The sequence below is a fragment of the Sus scrofa genome, chromosome 7 (assembly GCF_054392235.1).
Source record: "Sus scrofa isolate SSC_HxYL_T2T_F1_AM1 chromosome 7, Sscrofa_HxYL_maternal_Yorkshire_Landrace_v2.0, whole genome shotgun sequence".
Lineage (NCBI taxonomy): Eukaryota > Metazoa > Chordata > Mammalia > Artiodactyla > Suidae > Sus > Sus scrofa.
The window spans coordinates 133210189-133231613 of NC_139389.1; the positions used below are offsets into that span (position 1 = coordinate 133210189).

Sequence of the window (21425 nt, forward strand, 5' to 3'; positions counted from 1 at the left end):
TCTGCAGACAGCCTGTGGATGGGATAGCTGGGGAAAGGGGACCTTCGGGTGTCTGTGGGCACCCTGTGGGTGGCCATCTAGGAAAAAGGCACCCAAGCTCAGGCACCTCTCTTCCTGGGACTCATGCTTAACTTCCGGGAAGGGTCTCTAGATTCAGCTCCCTCGGGGGAGGTGATGGGTGGCTGGCCCTGGCAACTGGGGGGAGGGGGGAGGGCGGCCCTTGTCAAGGGTGACAGCCCAGTCCCTGGATGCCCAGCATTCAGCTGCCCTGGGCGGCGGTGGGGGGGGGCTCTTCTGGAAGCACAGGCCACCTTGAAGCATCTGCCTTGGTCCAAGCATCCAAGTCTCTCCACTGGTGCTCGGGGAGAGGTTACCCGAGCAACTTTGCATCTGGACGACGAATGTTGCTCGGTGAACCCCTTTTCGGTACCAAATTCCACCAGAGAGGCCGTCTCGGAGGAGGCCGTGGCACCTTGCGGAAGAAGCATGGTATCAGCGTCACTCTGGGGTACAGGACGGATGGTCGACCAGTTGGAAAGTAATTGTTTCGAATGTACTTCACCTGGTCCACTAGCCGTCGGTACCCACTGCAGCCTGCGGGGCCCTGGGCCTGGGCGCGTCGCTGGCTCCTCAACTCAGCACCTCTCCTGGTACCTGAAGGGAGATCGACCGTGTTATATTCGCTTTATGGACTTCGAATAATACATGGTTGATCTTTTCTCAGTATCACATCTCACCTTGGAGGACCTTTTGGAGATGAAGCTCTCGTGGGGGCCGGGGCCGGGTGGGGCTTTCGCGTCACTGCTGGGGCCGGTGCCGAGGAGGAGGGCTGGCTCCCCCAGGCGGGACTGGGCAGGGAGGGCGTGCACGTCCGGCCGGTGCCGAGTTTTGTCACCTGTCTCCTCTCACGCTTGGTATCTGATCCACCTTCAGGACGGCTCCCGGGAGGCGACCATCCCTGCTGCACAGCCGCGGAGTAGATGCCACTCTGGGTACTTGAGGAGAGGCTGTCTGTGATGAGTTCGCTTTAGTAATGACGAATATAACACAGATGGCCTGTTTTCAGTACCACCTACCTGCCACTCACGTGCAGGGCCAGGCCGGAGCCGGCCCGCCCCTCGCCAGGGTACGTGAATGCATGGCCTTCAGCGTGAAGCGTGTCTTCCTCCCTGCTCACCCTCAGCGTCTCCTCCACCCTGGAAGAGCTGCCCAGAGAGCCCAGCGACGTTGGGGAGAGTTGGGGGTTGCGCTGGGGGCTGATCATGAAGCCTTCGCTTGGTGTGTGACTGATGGCTCGGGTTCCGTCCGTGTTCCACGCCCAAGGCGCTGAGTCTCGGGGCTCCCTGGAGAGCCCCCTACAGGCCGGCGCCTGCTCCTTCGCAAGGCGTCCCACCCAGGGCCGCCCCTGTGCATGGCCTGTGCCTGATGGTGTGTCCTGGCCGCTTCCCCACCCATCCCAAGCCCCTAGAGGATTGACCTCTAGGAGAGGTCAGCTTTGGGACCTCTTCGGGAAAGGGCTGCTTGCTGTGCGTGCTTCTCCGCCTGGTGCTTGAGGAGAGGCTGCCCGTGGCCCGTCCGCATTTTTCAAGACGCACAATACACGGTCGGCCTCTCTTCAGTATCAAATCCCGCCTTGCATGCCTCCTGCTCGCTCGCCAAAGTCGTACTCACCGTCCAGCATCCAGCATCCGAGAGAGCCAAGCACATGCTGACTCGGCGGGGCCGCGGGGCGGGGCCGCGGGGCGGGGCCGCGGGGCGGGGCCGCGGGGCGGGGCCGCGGGGCGGGGCCGCGGGGCGGGGCCGCGGGGCGGGGCCGCGGGGCGGGGCCGCGGGGCGGGGCCGCGGGGCGGGGCCGCGGGGCGGGGCCGCGGGGCGGGGCCGCGGGGCGGGGCCGTCTGAGGAAGAAGCCTCCTCCGTCTGCAGTCAGCCCTGCTCAGTGGTACCTGAAACAGGTTGCCTGTGAGGTGTTCACTTTCTATACGATGAATATTATACAGTCAACCTCTTTCCGGTATCGAATCCCGCCTTGGACGACTTCTGCTCAGGGCGCCGACTCCGGGGAACGGAAGCTCTCTGCGCGGGTTGACCTATGGACTTGGTGTAGGACCTTTGCCCCTGGCCTGTTCATTTTCCAGCTGCTTCTGTTCTGGAGAGCTGCTGAGAGCAACATGCAGCGGACTCTCCGTCCCCGAGGGCCCTGCTACTGAGGTGCTGGGCGAGGCTTTACCTGCTGATTCTCATTTCACATAGGCACCCCCACCTCTCCGGCCCTGCCCAGACCACCCCACGATCGCTGGAAACATGGGAGAAGGGTCCAGGCCCCCAGAAAGGTGAATTCCAAGAGGGCCTCCTAAGTATGACCGGGGGAAGTTTGGCATTTGTTAATTGCCTCCCGGGCTGCAGAAAGCCCTTTCTGAGCCAGGCTCGCATCATCCCAAGGGCTGTGAGAAAACATCCTTGCCTTCAAACTCTCAGCTCTGTGCATGCCCTCCTCCCGTGCGCTCCTCCTGGGGTCGGGGGCCCCTCCGTGCCTGGCCCTTGGGGAGGGGTGGCCCCAGCTCCAGGAAAGACGCTAGTGACCATGCCCGTGGCGTGTCAGGCCGCCAAGATCCACCTCCTGTTGTTGCCATCCCCACCCCTCCTCTCCAGCCCATGAGCCACAGCCCTGCTGGAGGGACCATCCTTTCTGGCCTGGACCGCTGCCCACGCCCTCACTTGGGTGTTCTTCCAGTCCCCCTCCTCTTTCTGCCAGGGAGAACCTTCCAGAGTGCAGTCTGGCTCTCTACCCTGCCCAGAGCCCCTCTGTGGCTCCCCTGCCCTCATGCTTGGCTCCAAAACAGAAGCTAGTGACTCAAGCACAACCCCCCTATTCCTTGCTGCTTTTACCATGTGCCACTCCCCCACCCCCTCCCCACTTTATATCCATCCATTCTCCTGCTGGGAGCTGAGTCCTGGGTGGCCTCCTCTCTGCAGCCGGCCCTCAGCGCCCACCCTCCATCCAGGGTGCTGGGCTTCCTTACTCCTTTCTTGGGACATGCAGCAGAATCTCTTGCTCACGGCTTCCCCCTGCCTCCACCAGTAATTGTCCCCTTTTTAGAGCTGGGATTTGAGATTATGGAGGCAATGAAATGTCTCTTGCTCAGCAAGCCTGTCCCTGATCACCCAGCCTAGCCCCTACCTCTTCCCAGCCACTTTGTCTCATTCTAGCTTATCCAAAAATCCATATTAATATTTACTTTCTCTCTCCCCCCATAGACTCTTAGATTTCTCAGGGCAGGAATTTTTTTCGGTCCTGTTCCCTGCTGTGCCCCTAGCCCAGGAGTCCAGGCCAGGTTCATAGCAAAAGAATGGTGAGTGTTTGTTGATTGACTAATGGACTCCCTAAGGGCTGGGACCTTATCAAGTTAATCCCCAGGAAAGTGCCAAGCACAAAGGAGGCACTCAAGAAGATGTGGTGATGAGCACATGAATATGGTAATTGGTTTTTAGAATTTCTTCACATTTGTTAAAAGCTGTTTGATTTTTCCTTTTCTTTTCTGCCCCTTCCAGGATGTCTTTTGAGAGTCTGAGGTTTGCTTCTGAGGCTGGGCTTTTCTCTCCACTTTCCAGGGGTCCCCCAAGGCCCTGAAAGAAGTGACAAGCCCCAGTATAACCCTACAGACCCCAGTTGAGCCCCTCCCCCACCTTCTAGCTAACTCCATAGCTCTCAGAAACAGGTGCTCTGGGGAACTCCACCTGCAACAGGCTGGAACGTGGTGTCAGGGCTAATATTTTATGCATGGAACTCAGTAAATGGGGACATTTGGAGATGAAAATTGCTGTTAATGCATCCACACATCTTTGGAATACATTAAATGTGTGTGGGGGGCGGGGGGGAGGCAACATTAGCCTTATTTAATAGCTCCAATGTAACCATCCCCACACCACAGCACATCATTAAGGAGCACAGGCGCCCCAACCCCCGTCTCCCAGGCTGCCACACGGGAGAAGCACTGGGTACATTGCTGCCACTTGAGAATTATGCATGAGACAAAATGTCAGCCCAGGGTGCCAGGCACCGGGCAGCGTGCATGTTCCAAACTCATTTTCGACCCAAAGATGGTGACCCTGTGCTGCTTGGTGCAGAATTTCATTAAAAGCCAAATTACTGGTTTATCTATTGTTTGAAGAGAAGAGAAAATAAACAAAGGGCCTTTTTCATCTGACCAACAGAATGAAAATGTCTGTCCCTGCAGCAGCCCGGAGGAAAGTCACTGTGGACGCTTGAGCCAGAGGGTCAGTGACTGGGGGCCATCGCCCAGGGGCCGCTTAGGTAAACCAGCCACAGGTTCAAACTCAGGGGTGCCCCTTGTTTTCCGGTGCCTGTGGGGGCAAGAGCCCTGGCTCCCCAAATGCTCTTTGCACGATGGGGTTGGCTCGCTTTTCCCAACACTCAGCTTGCCGTCCTTTTCCTGGTTTTTCCCTGCATCCACCTGGCACCTCCAATTAGGTGCCATGACTCCCGGAATAGAGTGTCTTCAGTCGGGGACAGTGCCCACGGCCCCTGGCCTGGAGAGTGGCCTGCTTGCTCTGTCAGAAGAGCCAGCCGCCTCCCACCCAGCCCCAGGGTCCCCCTCCTCTCTGCTCCCCCCACCCTTCCGTGTACCACCGAGCACAGAGACAATGGCTTGTGCAGTCCTGGGGCCTCATGGGCCCTCAAGGATGTAAAGACCCCCCCAAATGGCAGGGCTGAGTTTATTCCTCTCCTGTCCCAACCCTCTGCGCACACCGTCACACAGGCGAGAAGTCTGAGGGCTGAGGGGAGAGTGCTTTGTCCTGGCTTTTTTCCTAAGGGGTATCTGAAGCTTTGGGATCAAGACCCAGCTGTGGCAAGTGAGCAGTTTCCTTCATGGTAACAACAGAGTGACCCAGCAACCCAGGGCCGTGGGAGCGCCGAGGGCGACTCAAAACCTCTTTTCTCAGGGGGCAGGGGGTGGGGCCTGATGCTGCTACCCTGCCACAGAGCTTCCAGAAGCCAGGGCCTCATGCTGCAGTGCCAGTTCATAGTAGGTGCTCAGCTAATGCCTGGATCAAAGCTGGTCTCAGACCCCAGCGCAGAGTAGGCATTCGACACGGGAGGGTATTGAATCAGGTCTTTACTGCCAGGCGGACACACACAAGAGGCGCTGGAAGGACGTTCGCAGAATGAATAAATAAACATGTGCTCTTTGAGGGGATAAAGCAGCAGAGAAACTAAGAAGAATCCAGGGAAGCTGGACATAAATCTCCACCAAATGCCACCAAGGCTCCGCAGCCGAGGCCCCTGAAAAGACCCCGTGGAGGCTGCAGGCCATTCGTCACGGCGGGGACGGGCTGGAGGGCCAGGAAGCAAGGGCTTGATGGAGCGGCGTTCTTCATTTTCGCATCATCCCAGCGGCGGTGGAGGGCGGCCCACGCGTGTGCAGCCTCGCCGCCTGCCTGGCGGACTGAGTGCCGGGCTGGGGGTGGGGAAGGACCCGAGGAAGGGCAGGCACTCGTCTCAGAGCTTCCCCTCGTGCCCTTGGTGCCGTAGTTGCTGTGTTCATACCTCTGAGTCCCTCCTGCCATTCGTTCCAGATGCACCTGTACCTGTAATGCCTGCCCCTCCTCCTCCAGGGCTCTGCTCCAGTGCCCATTCCTACAGGAAGCCCTCCCTGATCCACCCTCCACACAGAACCTCAGCTTGCAGTCCACTCTCCGTTCTCTGATGCTTTGATTAGCAGGTACCTCCTTGGCCCATCTGCAAGCTCCATGGGGCGGGGGGCAGGAGGCGGGGGCAGAGGCTGTTTCTGGTGTGGTCGCTGGGGGGCCCTGTGCCTGGTAGGGAATCTAGCTTGTGGAAGGCACCCTGCGATGTTGATGGCCTTCTCATCCACAGGCACGCTGGGCCTGGCACTCGGCAGGTGGCCAGTGCATGGACATCCCATAGAGCCTTGGGTTGACCCCAGCCAGGAGCCAAGGGCTGGGCCAGAGGCGGCCACAAGGAACACACTTCTGCCTAGAGAAGTGTGAGCCATGCGCCGGCGAGCCTGGCCCCATCCCAGAGACATTCACTAGGTCATTGCCCATCAGAAGGGCCCCTCGTTGCCTCCTGTTTGGGCCTGGAGCAGGGCTGGGGTTTGCTGGGCTCCCAGGGTCCAGGGAGCCCACGCCTGGTTATGAGAGTTGGGGCCACCTTACCTAGCATAGCTCCTCTGGGCTTCAAACCGTGTTGAGTGACTGAATGAAACAGGGTCTCCTGACTCCAGCCCGCAGCTCCCTCCCCACCCCATGCGGCCTTGCTCGAAGGAGAGGCTGGCCAGCCGAGAAGGAAAGAAAGCGCTCATGGGCAGCGCGGCCGCGAGCGTGCGGGAGGCTTAACCAGGCTGTGCCCTTGATGCCAGGGCCCGAACCCCAGGGTTCTGGGTCTTCCCAGGGGCAGGACCCTGCTGAGAAGGTGTGGGGTCCGGGGTGCGGGAACCCGTCCAGGATGCCGCTTCCCACCATCTGGGCTATCTTCGTTTTCTCTAACACTCAAAAATAGATGTTTCTGTTACGCTCTCTGGTTGGCAGGGGAGCAGCAGGGCCCGCCAAGGCCTGGGGGAGCCGCCAGCCTGCTGAGTTTTACTGTACAAACAGTTGGGGAGGGGGTGCCTCTGCTAACTTGAAATCCCCCATCAGTAAACATGCCAATTTCAAGTGTAATTAACTCAGGCCGGAAAACATTCAGCTTTGGACTGCCTTTCACAGTTGACATTGTTTTTCTTTTATTTATTTATCTCTTTCCGGGTGTGGTGGTGTCTGTGGCAGGTTTCAGCCAGGAAAAATAGGAGGGGGGGGCTTGCATAGGGAGGGGGCCTGGTGGGGAGGGGAAATGATGGGAGGAAAAGAGAGGGAGCGAGCCCGACACCCCCAAGGGCTCACGTCTCTGTCCCCTTTCTGTTCAGGGCGGTGGGGGGCAGGAGGGAGCAGGAAGGGGCAGACCCTTGTGCCAGCTGGGCCCAGGGAGTCAAGTGTCGTGGGCACGGTCACGGTCCACAGTCAGGGCTTGGGGAGGGGTCTCTGGGGCTTCCCTCCTGACTCCCTTGTGCCTTGCCCCCGCTCTCAGGGGCCAGACTGCCCTGTCCGGATCGCATCTCCTGTTTTTCCGGACGGCACAGTGGTCCCTGCTGTCGGACAATGCTAAGGGCACCCTGCCCTGCCTCACCCAGGAAGCCGGGGTAGGCCTCTGCACCCCTCCGCTCCACGGTTTGAAGGACGCATACGGAGTACCAGGGGGCGAATCCCACAGCCGGAGCGACCAGCCTTCGAGTGGCCTGTGGTGAGGGACTGTGTGGACCCTTGGAGATGAACCCAAAGCCAATGCCCTTGCTTCTCCCGCCAGACAGCGGCGCTGGGAGGTGAAAACGCTGCTCAGAAGCACCTAGGAATTCCTGCTGTTCCTTTTCAAACATGTTGAATGTTGTCAGGCTCTTTGAGTAATAAAGACATTATAAAAATTTAAGTCCGTTCGTGTATCTATATGTTCAGAGAGGCTCTTCACTAAGAGGGGGGTTTAAAAACCAAGGCTGCCTGCCTCCTGCCTCCTGCCTCTGGGAGGGCTGGTCACGTCGAGCCCCTGACCTTTGCCCACAAAGCACTGTGCAGGGAGCCTCTTCCTTTAGCCCGGGTGGGGGCTTGCTCAGGACCCCCCCCCCCACACACACACCCGCCCCTGCCACCTGCCTGTGAGCTCACAGCCCCCTATGGGAACCAGGGCCATGAAAGGACACCACTTCCTCTTGGTCTCAGTCTCCGGTCTGAGATGCACCCCCCCACCCCAGCCCCAGCCACCAGCCCCCGCAAGGGGCAGAGAAGGCCAGGGCCCAGGGGCAGAGTCGGTGCCCACGCCTCGCTCTGCCAGCCTCCGCCTGGTCACGACACAGCCGGGCTGACTCAGACGCCGCCCCAAGCGGGAGCCTCATAAATTACATAATTACCTATGAAACCTGCCACCGCCGGTTCTCAGCCGGGAAGGACACGCTCTGGCCGGCGGGTGACTCATGCTGTTTTCCCCAGAGCCTCTCGCCCGCGCTCTGCCTCCATCTCGGCCCGCCGGGCAGGGGGAGTAGGCACATCCTGGCTTCCGGCCTGGCTCTGCGGCAAAGGAAAGGCAGGGGCTTTGGGTGGGGGGCACCCTCTACAGTCCCCCCCACCCAGGACCCTCCAGGTGGACAGCCTTCCTCTGACAGGAGAACACCGAGGCCCAGAGAGCTTGCTCTGGCTGGTGTCTGAGCCCCGGTGTAGACCTTTGGGTGAGCGCAGCCCCCAGGCAGACCCCCAGAGCTCTGGCCCCCTCCCCCGGGGAAACTGCCACCTCTTCCCCAGAGTCCCCTTGATGGACAGACTCTCCCTTCTACTCTTGAAAGTGACTCTGAGTTTGGGGAAGAGGCGTAAGGTTGCCTTTCCAACCCAAACTGGATGGATATACCTGGTGGGGGTGCTGGGGGGGGGGTTGGAGGGGGCTAAACTTGCACGTGAAAAACCTGGCGAAATGGGGCCTGATAGGTGTGAGCTTCCCACAAGGACTTGGGTTCAAGTCCAGCCTTTGTCACTTACTGACCCTGAGCCTCAGTTTCCTCATCTACAAAATGGGCATCCACCTCACAGGGTGTTGGCCCAAATGGGCTGAGCGTGAAATGGGTTTCGAGTGGGAAGCGCTGACTGGGTCAGGTTCTCAGGCTCTCATTAAAGTGGGAGCTCCCTGCCGCTGACCCATGGCTGGTTAAGGTCCCCGGGGATCCTAAAGTAACATCGCACCTGCAGCCAGACTCACCCTGGCCCAGAGACCAGCCACAACGGATGGTCCAGACCACCCCTCGCCAGTGGCCGCAATGCCCAGGGCCTGTGCCCTCTCCACCTGGCCCCCAGCTCCTGAAGGCACCCCCAAACAGGACCACGGGGGTCACCCTCAGAGCCACACCTAGGCCTGAGGCAGAGGCCCACAGTGGCTCACGGGAATTCTGAGGGAGCGGGGGGTGTCTTCTTAGAGCTCCCAGTCCTGGGAGAAAGCCGCACGTGGGAGCAGTTCTGTGTGTGTGTGTGTTTGGGGGTGGGGGTGTCCCTGGCCTGCTCAGGTCACCTCTTGGGGGCTGTAGAGGTGTGGACAGGGTGGTCCCAAGGTCAGCCACCTTCTCAGTCCCACAAGCCGTCTTGGCTCACCCGCAAGCCCACCCCTCACTCTCACTTCCACACTGTGTCCAGACCCCCACACAGAGGTGCCAAGCAGCTGGCTTCCTGAACAATCTCAGATGGCACATCTCCTACCGTGGCCCCAGCCTGGCCTGCCTTCCTCGGGGCGATCCCCTGGCGCTGGCTCACTCTCCTGACAGTGATACGACAACTGTGCACCTGCTGTGTGCCAGGCAGGAACAGAGTGCTGTGTTCAAAGCCACACTCACAGATGTGCCCTTGGGGAAGAGGGGGCTTTCTGGGTGCCTGCCAAGGTCAGGGACCCTGGGCAGGGTGCAAAAGCGGGGCAGGGAATCGGGAAGCAGAGGTGAGGCGTGGTGGGCATGGGGGGCAGGTGAGGACTGGATCCAGAGCTGGGCTAGAAGAAAGGTCTGGGGTCAGAGTGGACCTGGCCTCTGAAGTATGGCTTCTCACGGGCTCTTTCTGAGACGAGAGCAACGGACACCCCTGTGCAACTGTCCCTGGGTCATGGTCTGATGTGGCCGAGCCACAGGACGCTCACCCTCTTCTGGTCACTAATGAAGCTAACCCCACACGGACCTCCTGGTGACGAGCCCTCTTTCTGATGGGGGGCAGTCACTTCCACTCATACCCAGTTCCCCTAATGGCCATGCTCGTTTGCTCCCCGGGGCACGGGGGGCACGGTCTCTGCTCTGAGTTCTCCCCTCCTTTGTCGGGCCACACAACTGAAGGACCGGGTCTGAGGTCAGCGCTCCCGAGAATACGACCAAGCTTCCTCGCAGAAGGAATATTTCCAGAATATAACTACATTCCAACCCTCAGGACAGGGCTGGGGGACCGGGGGTGGGAAGGGCAAGTGACCAAAGCATCAAAGGTGCTTCACTCTGCACTGGGGCTCTAACCCTTCAACCCTGAAGACAGGGATGGGGACCCTGCCAGCACCACACACTAGAACACCCAGCCCAGCCCTGCCATGGACCTGCCGTGGGGAAGTCACGCGAACCCTCGGCGCTTCGGTTTCCTGACTGCGCCACCTGGGCACTTTGGAGAGAGAGCTGAGCCCAAGCCTGGCACACAGAGTGCCGTGCGGATAGCCAGAGCTCCACCACCCAGAAGTCTCTCTGCCAGCCGTCTCTGCCTCTCCCACCCCCACCCCACACCTGTGCAGACACAGGGGATACGGGGTGCATGGAACAGATCTCCCCTGCACCAGCCTCTCCCTCACAGAAGGAGGAAGATGCGAGCAGAGCCACAGGCGGGTGGTCAGGGACACAGAGGCTCTCTGGGTCCCCAGGAAGCCGGGCCCGAGGCCAGCCCCTCCTGCAGAATCCTGGCCGGGTCAGCAGGGCTGCTGTTCATCCCGTCTGGTCTGCTGTCATCTTCCACTTGGCATCTTGCTCACAGAGCCAATGTCTTCCTGAGGCCGGCCCAGGAGGAAGAGGGCTGGTGGCTGCTTGGTACACACGAGGGGGGTGGGGGAGAGGGGGCCTGGCCTTTACTAAGGCTGCCCCTTGCCTGGGCTTGGGATAAAGAGAGGGCGCAGGCCCCTCCCCCACGGCGGGTCACTCCATCAGTCCCCTCAAACCCCAACACCCGTGGGTTTCCAGTTTCCCTGCCTCAGGTGTGCACAGCACAGTGGGTCCCCCGGAGAGCTCCTGGCCTGAAGCTGGGCAGCCCCCTCCATCTCTCTGCTGGGGACTCTGAGTGCCTGTGTTTGCAGCAAAAGAAGTCTCAGCGACGGCCTGGGGACCCGGGGCTCCCTGGCCTTTCCGAGCTCCCTGGCACTTTGTAACCTGTAACAAGGCGATAACCATCAGTGGGCGTTAATATTTCATGCATGTAACTTCCACTTAACCAGCGGTTTCCGAGCTCTGGACAGAGACCCAGTGGTGCCCGATCCCTCCCCAGCCAAGGGCAAGGCCAGGAGACAAAAGAGTGAGACCCCAAGAGGCCTGGGGCAGTTAATGGGACTGGGTGCCCACACTCAAGTCGGGGAGAAAGACCCTTGGGTCATCCCCTCAGCACGAGGGGATGAACCCAGCATCCTGGACGCTGTCCAGGGCCAGGGGGACCCCGATTACAAAGTGCCTCGCTATCCTTTAGCCGCAGGAAGGCCCCTGCCTCCTGTCTGACAGCTTTTAATACCAACTTTCCTGTTTCTGGCTGGAAAAAAATCAGCTCAGGCCCAGGGAAGCATCTGCCTGAGGTCCTGCACCAGCAGGTGCGGGGGGCACTGCTTGGAGCTGGGGTTCCCCTGGGAAGGCAGGGGCGATGAACGTTAGTGCTGGGGAGGCTGGCACAGCCCCTGATGGCAAACCCTCGGGAAAGGAAGGTGCCAGCTGTTCCGTTCCAACTAACATCCTGGTATCAGGACAGGGACAGCCAGTGCTGAGTCCTGCCAGGCTGGGGGCAGGGTGGGGGGTAGGGAGAAATCCAACTAGGGGACCCATGGATCTTGAAGGGGTGCCAAGAGTGCGCAGAGAGGTAGGTAAAGCCATGAGGGGCCAAGAAAGGGCCAGAACAAGGCTCAGTGGGCAGAGGGAGGGGTTTGCGGCTGCAGGGTTCCGCGCCCTCTGACCCCTGACTACCGGAGACCATTGCACGCGGGGCTTCACAAAGAGAAGTTGGTGCTTTTCTCGGGGCGGTGGGGGCGGCAGCTGAACAAAGACCCCCCCCCCGCCCCCCGCCCCCGTCCAGGGTGGTTCAGCGGAATTGCGGAGAATGAGGTTGCTGGTTGCTAATGGGCTTGGGGAAAATGGGATGCAATTTCGCCGGTGTTTTTCAGGCCCAGAGCTATTGAATAAATGAAGCGCGCTAGGTCTGAGTCACCGGCTGACGCACCGCCGCCGACTCCCGCGTCCTGGCCGGCGGGGCGGGGGCGGGGGCGGGGGCGGGGGCGGCGGGGCCGGAAGCTGGGAGGGGGGCGCCGGGCCGCCCTTGTCTGGCACAGGATGGGGGGCGAGCCGTGGCCTGTGGAAGGCGGGGGAGGGTGGAGAGACAGACGCAGAGCAGACCTTGCCGGGCCCGGGGGACAAAGGGGCCGGATGCGGGCGGGCGGGCGGGCGGGCGGGCGAGGAGGGGGGGCCGGGAAGGAAAAGGGCGGTAGGCAGTGAGGGGCTTGCGAGAGATCTTGACCTTGTCGCCGCAGGGAAGGGGGTCAGCCGCTGGGGGACTGCGTGCCATTGTCCCTCACAGTGAGGGGCTTCTCCCCCCCAGGCTTGGGGACTTGTGGGAACGTGGGCAGCCGGCGGACCAGAACCGCCTGGGGAAGGGGCGAGCCATCTGAGCCTCAGCCTCCCTCCCGGGGCCCCCTCCCTCTCCCCCCTCGGCCCGGCGGGGAGGAGGAGGGCTGGGGGCTGCCCTGGGAGCGAGCGGGGCTGCAGCTGGCAGACCCCTGCTCTACTGTGGGAAAGATAAAACCCAGCCCGGGCCCCTCTGGTTGTGGCCAAGGGCGGACGACGTCACACAGTCTCCACTGGGCTGGGCGGGGGGGTGGGGGGGTGTAAGTGGCGGGGGTCAACTCTAGGCCTGGGGGACACCCAGCGGGGTGAGGGGCTGGCACGGGGTCGGGGGTCTGGAGCGCTCACACCTGTAGAAAGCCCCTGGGTGGAGGCGGGAGACCTGGGCTGCCCCTTGCTCCCCAAGAATCTGCTGTGTGACCCTGGGTGGGCCCAGGCCTCTCTGAGCCTTCAGTGTCTAGCTGGAAAAATGAAAAATGCAAACAGTGGAAATTTCTACTGAGTAGGCATACATTCAACGCCCTGTCAGCCCCCCAAGACCACAAGACCACAGGGCCCATTTGGGACCCCGGCTCTGACTGCTGGCTTCCTCTCACACTTCTAGAACACACGGTCAGGGCACACGTGAGGGGGGAGGTGCTTCCCAGATACATTCCCCCCCACCAGCAGCCCCAGTGAGACTCTCACCTGGGGGCCTCCACTGCCTATCACCTGCTACCCACCCCCTCATCACCCAGGTAACCCCACAGGACTGCACCCCTTCTCTGGCCCCACAGCCCCCAGCCCCTCTGGAAGCCTGTGGAAGGACACTGCGAGCTGTGAGTCTGGATCAATGAAGGGACAAGAGTGGTTGCAAAATTCAGGCCTCCCAGTCCAGGGTCTGAACTGTGCAGTGCCAGTGGCAGCTTGGCACAGCTGTCCCCAAGAGCCACTCCTGGGATGCACAGCTGTCCCCAAGAGCCACCAAGGCTCACTTGCCCTGAGGTCCAGGATATCTCTGGGGGACTCCCTCCTCCCCTAACAGCACCACCAGCTCTGGGGGTCCCTGGGGAAGCTGCTTCTGAAAGGCAGGATATAATGTGCGCCAAGTGTCTGTGCCTTGGGCTCTCTGGTGAGCAGAGCGCAAACCCCGCCGCCACCCCCAACCCCTCTCCTCGGTTTCTGAGAGCAGGTGGGAGCCCAGCTGGCTAGCCTGTTCGCAAAAGTGTCCCCTGTCGGCGATAGAGGGTCTGGTGTGCCACAGCCCTCACTGAGCTCACCATTGCTCGTCCATTCTTTTATTTTATTTTTTTTGAGATGTATTTATTTTATTTATTTATGTATTTATTTAGTCTTTTTGCCATTTCTTGGGCCACTCCCGCGGCATATGGAAGTTCCCAGGCTAGGGGTCTAATCGGAGCTGAAGCCGCTGGCCTACACCAGGGCCAGAGCAACGCTGGATCTGAGCCGCATCTGCAACCTACACCACAGCTCACGGCAACACCAGATCGTTAACCCACTGAGCAAGGGCAGGGATCGAACCCGCCACCTCATGGTTTCTAGTTGGATTCGTTAACCACTGCGCCACGACGGGAACTCCCCATTCTTTTATTTTTATTTGTGTCTTTTTAGGGCTGCACCCACAGCATATGGAAGTTCCCAGGCTAGGGGTCGAATCAAAGCTGCAGCTGCTGGCCTGCACCACAGCCACAGCAACTCGGGATCCAAGCCCCATCTGCAACCCACACCGCAGCTCACGGCAACTCCGGATCCTTAACCCACTGAGCAAGGCCAGGGATCGAACCCACATCCTCATGGATACCAGTCAGGTTCTTAACCTACTGAGCCACAGTGGGAACTCCTGCTCCTCCACTTTACAGATGCGCCCAGAGGGCTGGAGCTTCATGCCTGCAGTTGAGCATTGAGGAAGAAGACACATGGGGGGAGCCTGGGGGTGAGTGGATGAGAGAGTGCTGGAAAGAACTGCTGACAGTCTGATGAGAGCTTGGTTGGGAGGTTTGGGGGGAGGGACCAGGGAAGCAGGGAGGTGCTCTAGATGGTTTGGAGCCTGTCAGAAAGCAGGCGTGTCTATGATTGGGCTCACCATCGACCTGTCCTGTCGTGCAGTCTAGAATGAAGATGCAACTGCCTTTGGAAAAGAAGCAGCTGTCCCTTATCTCAGCCAAGAGAGGGGCAGTTTGGTGTTCGGTGACTGGATGCCTTGGCTGACACGGCGCCCTTGTTTCTGTCTGTGCTGAGACGGAGTGATGAAATGGCCGTGCTTTGCCGCGTCCCATCATCGTCTCCGAGGAGCCTCGCCTGAGCTGGGTGTCTCTGAGAACGTTGATGGCCAGCGGGAGGGTTGAGCCATTCTCTTCTTCACTAGTAAGGATCCAGGCCAAGCTTCACCACGAGGTGGTAACTGGTAGAACACACCTGCCTACAGAGCATGATGCCAAGCATTTGTTTGTTGGTTAGAATTTCCTTCTCTCCCCCACCCCTCAGCTCTACTGAGATATCATTGACAAAATCATGTGCCTTTAAAGTGTACTATGGGGGAGTTCCTGTGGCGGCTTAGTGGGTTAAGAACCTAACATCGTCTCCCTGAGGATTCAGGTTCAATCCTTTGCCTTGCTCAGTGGATTGAAGATCCAGCATTGCTGCAAGCCACAGCATAGGCTGCAGATGCAGCTCAGATCCTGTGTGGCTGTGGCCGTAGTGTAGTATGGCAGCTGCAGTTATAATTCGACCCCTAGCTAGGACCTTCCATACCCTGCAGGTGCAGCCATAAAAAGAAAAATCAAAAAGTGTACAGTGTGATGATTTGGGATACCTGTATGTTATGAAATACTGGCCATAATTAAGTTAATTTACACACCCATCACCTGACAGTGTTTTACCTTTTACCTCTGAGATGGGAAGAGTTAAGATCTACTCTCTTAGCAACTTTCAAGCCTGCAACACATTAGAGTTAACCACGGGCGCCATGCTGGACATTAGTCTCCAACACTTTTTCATCTTTAACTGGAACTTTGTACGTTGAACACGTATCTTCACTTCCAAGGTCCTGGCAACTAGAATTCTATTTTCAGTTCCCATGGGCTCCCCCCTTTTTTTTTCCAGACTCCACATTTTAAGTGATACCATGTGAGAGTAATTGTCTTAGTTTGTCCAGTTTATTTCACATAACATAATGTCCACCAGGCTCATCCACGTTGTCCCAAATAGCAGGATTTCTTTCTTTTTTATGGCTGAATAATATTCCACTGTACCCATTACATTGTACAGTATTTGCTTCTTTATGGCCGGATAATATTCCATTGAACATATTACATTATACGGGATTTCCTTTTTCTTTATGGCTGAATAATACTCCATCATACATCTAAGCCACCGTTCCTTTACCCATCCCCCTGTCAATGGGCACCTAAGTTGTTTCCACATCTTGGCTATTGGGAATGATGCTGCAATGCACATGGGATGCGGGTACCTTTTGGGCTAGTGTTTTCATTTCTTCAGATAAATACCCACTAGTGGATTTGCTGGATCACGTGGTAGTTCTAATTTTAGTTTTTGAGAAACATCCCTACTGTTTACTGTAGCAGCTGCACTCATTTGCGTTCCCACCAGCAATGCACACAGGTTTCCGATTTTGCCCCTTCTCGCCGATGCTCGTTGCTTCTTGTCTTTTTGATAATAGCCATTCAAACAGATGAAATGTGATCTCCTGGTAGTTTTGATTTGCTTTTCCCTGGTGGTTCGTGATATTGAACATCTGTATTTTCAGGTACCCGTTGGCCACCTGTATGTCTCCTTTGGAAAAATATCTGCTCAGGTCATCTGCTTGTTTTTTGATGAAGTTATTTGTATCTTGGCTATTGAATTCCTTATAAGTTCCAGTTATTGGCCTCTGATCAGATATATGGTTTGCAAATGGTGTCCCCCATTTGGTAGGTGGCCTTTGCATTTTGTTGACGGTTTCTTTGGCTGTGCAGAGATTCTTTCACCTTCTGTAGTCTCTGGTTTATTTGCTTTTATTGCCTGTGCTTCTGGTGTCACATATCTAAGAAGTCACTGTCAAGACCAATGTCAAGGGGCTTTTCCCCTGGGCTTTCCGCTGGGACGTTTAGTTTCCGGTCTTACATTTAAGTCTTTGGTCCATTTTGAATTCATTTTCGTGAATGGTATAAGGTAAGAATCCAGTTTCATTCTTTTGCCTGTGGATATCGTGTTTTCCCAATACCATTTATTAAAGGGTCTACCTTTCCCCGTTGTGTGATTTTGGTGTCCTTGTCACATGTTAGTTGAATGTATGTGAATGGGTTCATTTCTGGGCTCTCTATTGTTTCCCGGTGGTCAATGTATCTGTGTTGTTTTGGGGTTTTTTGCCTTTATTTAAAAAAAAATTTTTAATACAATTTGTAAAAGTCACACTCCATTTACAGTTATTACAAAATATCAGCTGTAGTCCCCGCATGGTACAGCATTCCTTGAAGTCTACTCGATGGTTTGTAACTTCCACCCTCCCCCTCCTCACTGGAAAGCACTAGTTTCTTCTCTGTGAGTCTGCTTCTTTTTTTGCTATGCTCACTAGTTTGTGGTATTTTTTTAAGATTCCACATATAAGCGACATCATACAGCCTTTGTCTTTCTCTCTCTGACTTACTTCACTTAGCATCATGCCCTTGAAGTCCATCCATGTTGCTACAGATGGGACATTTCTGTTCTTTTTTATGGCTGACTAATATTCCGTTGTGTCCATATACCACCTCGTCTTTATCCCTCCACCTGTTGATGGACACTTAGGTTGCTCTCATACCTTGGCGCTTGTCAATAAGGCTGCTGTGAACATTGAGGTGCATGCATCTTTTGGAATTAGTAGTGTGCAGTGTTTCTTTTTTCGGATGTAGACCCCGAAGTGGAATTGCTGGGTTATATGGTGGTTTTCTTTTCAGTTTTTTGAGAAATCGCCATCCTGTTTTCTCCAGTGGCTGCAGCAATTTGCATTCCCACCATAGTGTGGGAGGGTCCCCTTTTCTCCACATCCTTTCCAACATTTGTTGTCTGTGTTATTTTAAAGGCTAGCCATCCTGACAGATGTGAGTTGAAATCGAAATTTTTATTAGCAATGTTGATTAGCAATTTTGATTAGCAATGTTGTGTATATTTTCACATGTCTGTTGGCCAGCTGCATTTCTCTTATGAAAAAAAATCTGTTCAGGTCTTCTGCCTATGTTTTAATTGGGTTGTTTGGGTTTTTATGTTGGGTTGTATGAGCTGTTTATATATGTTGAATATTAATCTTTTATTGGCTGTATCATTTGCAAATATTTTCTCCCATTTAGTAGGCTGTCTTTTCATTTTGTTAATAATTTCCTTTGCTGTACAAAAGCTTCTAAGTTTAACTAGGTCCCGTTTGTTTATTTTTGCTTTTATTTCCTTTACTTTAGGAGACAGATCCGGAAAAATATTGCTGTAATTTATGTCAAAAAGTGTTCTGCCTATGTTTTCCTCTAGGCATTTTATAGTATTAAGTCTTACATTTAGGTCTTTAATCCACTTTGAGTTTATTTTTGTATATAGTGTTAGAGAATTTCTGATTTCATTCTTTTACATGTAACTGTCCAGTCTTCCCAGCAACACTTATTGAAGAGACTGTCTCTTCTCCATTGTATATTCTTATATATCCAAAAGTAGCAGAATGCACCTTTTTTTCGCATGGAACATTCTCCAGGACAGATCACATGCTAGGCCACTAAATAAGCCTTGGTAAATTTAAGAAAATTAAAATCACATCAAGCATCTTTTCTAAGCACAACACTATGAGACTAGAAATCAACTATAAGAAAAAACTGCAAACACACACACACACACACACACACACACACACACAGAGGCTAAACAATCTGCTACTAAGTAACCAATGGATCATTGAAGAAATAAAAGAGGAAATAAAAAAAACACTTAGAGATAAATGAAAGCAAAGACATGATCAAAAACTGGCACACAGCAAAAGCAATTCTAAGAGGGGAGTTTATAACAATATAAGCTCACCACAGGAAATAAGAAAAATCTCAATTAAACAACCTAACTTTACACTTAAAGGGACTTGAGAAAGAAGAACAAACAAAACCCAAAATCAGTAGAAAAAAAGAAATCATAAAGATCTGAACAGAAATAAATGAATTAGAGACTGAAAAAAAATAGAAAAAAAATCAATGAAACTAAAAGCTAGTTCTTGGAAAAGATAAACAAAATTGGTAAACCTTTAACCAGACTCATCCGGGAAAAGGGGGAAGAGGGCATGAATCAATAAAATCAGAAATGAAAAAGAAGTTATAAATAACAACACAGAAATACAAAGGATCATAAGAGACTACTGTGAACAACTACATGCCAATAAAATGGGGATTGTGTTGAATCTGCAGATTGCCTTGTCATTTTGACAATATTGATTCTTCTATTCCAAGATGTTTTTGTATCATCTTTGATTTCTTTCATCAGTGTTTTTGAGTTCTCAGAGTACAGGTCTTTTGCTTCCACAGGTATGTTTATTCCTAGATATTTTATTATTTTTGAGGTGATGATGAAAGTGGTACTTCTTTCTCTTTTTGATCTTTTGTTGTTAGTGTATAGAAATGCAGTAGATTTCTTGTATCTGCTATTAATCTTGTATTAATTTTGTATCCTGCAACTTTAGTTCTAACACCTTTTGGTGGAGTTTTTAGGGTGTTCTATGTATAAGATCATGCTTTCTGCAAACAGAGATAATTTTACTTCTTCCTTTCTGATTTGGGTCACTTTAATTTACTTTTCTTGTCTAATTGCTCTGGTTAAGATTTCCAGTACATTGAATAGAAGCAGTGAGAGTGGCCATTGTTTTCTTGCTTCTGATCTTGGAGAAAAAACTTTTAACTTTCACCATTGAGTATGAGGTTAGCTGTAGCCTTGTCATGGATGGTCTTCATTATGTTGAGAGACATTCCTTCTGTACCTAATTTGTTGAGAGTTTTTGTCATGAAAGAATGTTGACTTCTTTCAGGTGCTATTTCCGTACCTATTGTGATGATCTTATGATTTTTATCCTTCATTCTTTTAATGTCATAATCACATTAATTTGCATATATTGAACCACCCTCATATCCTAGGGAAAATCCCACTTGTAAGCATTTATGAATGTGGCCTCATTAAATCCTGACCTCACCTCCAATGGGCGGGTGCTACTCTTAGCTCCTCTACTGATGAGCAAACCAAGACCAGAGAGTTTGAGCAACTTGCCCAGGTTACAGAGTTTCTAAGTGGCTACTGGGATTTGAACTTAGGTCCTTAGACTCCAGAGTCTAAGCTTACCTTTGGGGACATAGCACTCCAGCCCTGTGAGAGTGAGAGAGACCTGGGTGAGTCACAGGGGCACAAAGGGTCTTGACTGAGTCTAGCTCCAGGGTTGCTCAGGTAGAGTGTCAGGGCTCCACATGATGCTGGGCCGTTGCTGGATATTGGAGGGAGGGGCTTTCCCTTGCATATCAATATCTGCCTGATGAGGTGTCTTTTGTTTGTTTGTCTGTTTATTTTTGTTTTTTTCCTTATTAAGGCCGTACCTGCAGCATATGGAAGTCCCTGGCTAGATATTGAATCGGAGCTGCCTATGAGACCTATACTGCAGCTTGTGGCAACACCAGATCCTTAACCCTCTGAGTGAGGCCAGAGATTAAACCCGCATCCCCACGGGCACTATGTCAGGTTCTTAACCCACTGAGCCACAATGGGAACTCCTCAGTTATGCATCTTTACTTTCCCATTCACCAAAGGGTTACTGTCCCCCCAGGAGCATGCTGCTGCCCCTCTGGGCCTGGCTCTAATCCAGTTGGACACAGGAAGGGGGGTTACCGAAGGGGACAGGTCATCTTGGCAGGTGTGGGGGTGCCAGGAAGGAGGGAAGAAAAGAGGGCAAGCCTCCCTGGGAAAGGCACCAGAGGAGGGCAGCCCTAATCTTAGAGGTTTCACCAAACCCAGAGTGGAGCCATGGCACCCCAGGCAGAGAGGAGAGCCTGTGTGACAGGGCTGAGCTATGAGGTCACACGGTCCAGGGGAGGACTCGGTGCCATGCACCCGTAGGGACAGGAGCTCAGGTTTCAGGGGAGGGAGGCGCTTAAGGTGGACCTCAAGTCAAGCACCATTTATCTCTGATATTTGCAGGCCAGTGCTGAGCCCTGTTGGGTCCCAGACTTATAAGCCTTGGTAAAGCCGTCTGGAAAGCCGTTGTGTGGAGACTGAGGCCTAACGAGGCGCCGGGGGCACTGCTCCTCACTTTGCCCATGAGACTCTCCCGGCCCAGCCTCTCCCTGGGCTCCTCTGTCCCAGGGGGCGCAAGGGATAAGGGCTCCCCTTCCTGGGCTCCCAGCTGCCAAGCGACCACAGGACCAGGCAGCCCTGCCCCCCAGAGAGCACCCTGCTGGGGCTGTCCTGGGCTCCAGAAGGCAGCGGGGACAGCAGGTTGGCATGGGGTGGGCATGGTCAGTCCCTGGCCTGGTAGACTCGTAGCAGGAGCTGAGTGGGATTTCAGGGACCCGGCACTTACCTGCCCACTCCAGGGACCATGCCAAGAAGCATCCTTGGTCCAGGGCCCCGGGACACTTCAGGACAGAGGAATCTTTTTGTGTGTGTGTGTGTGTGTGTGTCTTTTTGGGGCTGTATCCATGCATATGGAAGTTCCCAGGCTAGGGGTCAAATTGGACCGGCAACTGCTGGCCTACCCCACAACCACAGTAACGCCAGATCCTTAACCGACTGAACGAGGCCAGGGATCCAACCGCATCCTCATGGATACTAGTTGGGTTCATTACCGCTGAGTCACAATGGGAACTCCAGGACAGAGGAATCTTGCTCACGGTGGCTGGGGCCAGAGAGTGGGGCTGAGCCAGGAGAGGCGCTGAGAGCCACAGGCCATGACCGGCTCTGCTTCTCCCTCTCAGGGCTCCACCCTGGATGCTGTTGGGGGCGTGGGGGAGATGGGCCGCA

General features: G+C 55.0%; 3 long non-coding RNA genes across 4 annotated transcripts; all 3 read left to right on the forward strand.

The window, feature by feature from the left end:
* Nucleotides 1–2205: 2205 nt before the first annotated feature.
* Nucleotides 2206–5280, forward strand: LOC146402088 (uncharacterized). Of its 2 annotated transcripts, XR_014811423.1 has the most exons (4): nucleotides 2206–2330; nucleotides 3256–3350; nucleotides 4213–4312; nucleotides 5146–5280. It is a non-coding gene; the product is annotated as an uncharacterized LOC146402088 (long non-coding RNA). The 2 variants fall into 2 exon arrangements; XR_014811422.1 differs by lacking the exon at nucleotides 2206–2330 and having other exon boundaries at nucleotides 3222–3350.
* Nucleotides 5281–5595: 315 nt separating this feature from the next.
* Nucleotides 5596–7501, forward strand: LOC110258356 (uncharacterized). The gene is made up of 2 exons (XR_014811416.1): nucleotides 5596–5741; nucleotides 5897–7501. It is a non-coding gene; the product is annotated as an uncharacterized LOC110258356 (long non-coding RNA).
* Nucleotides 7502–11535: 4034 nt separating this feature from the next.
* Nucleotides 11536–18571, forward strand: LOC110258365 (uncharacterized). The gene is made up of 3 exons (XR_002341127.2): nucleotides 11536–11673; nucleotides 14288–14361; nucleotides 14535–18571. It is a non-coding gene; the product is annotated as an uncharacterized LOC110258365 (long non-coding RNA).
* Nucleotides 18572–21425: the final 2854 nt, after the last annotated feature.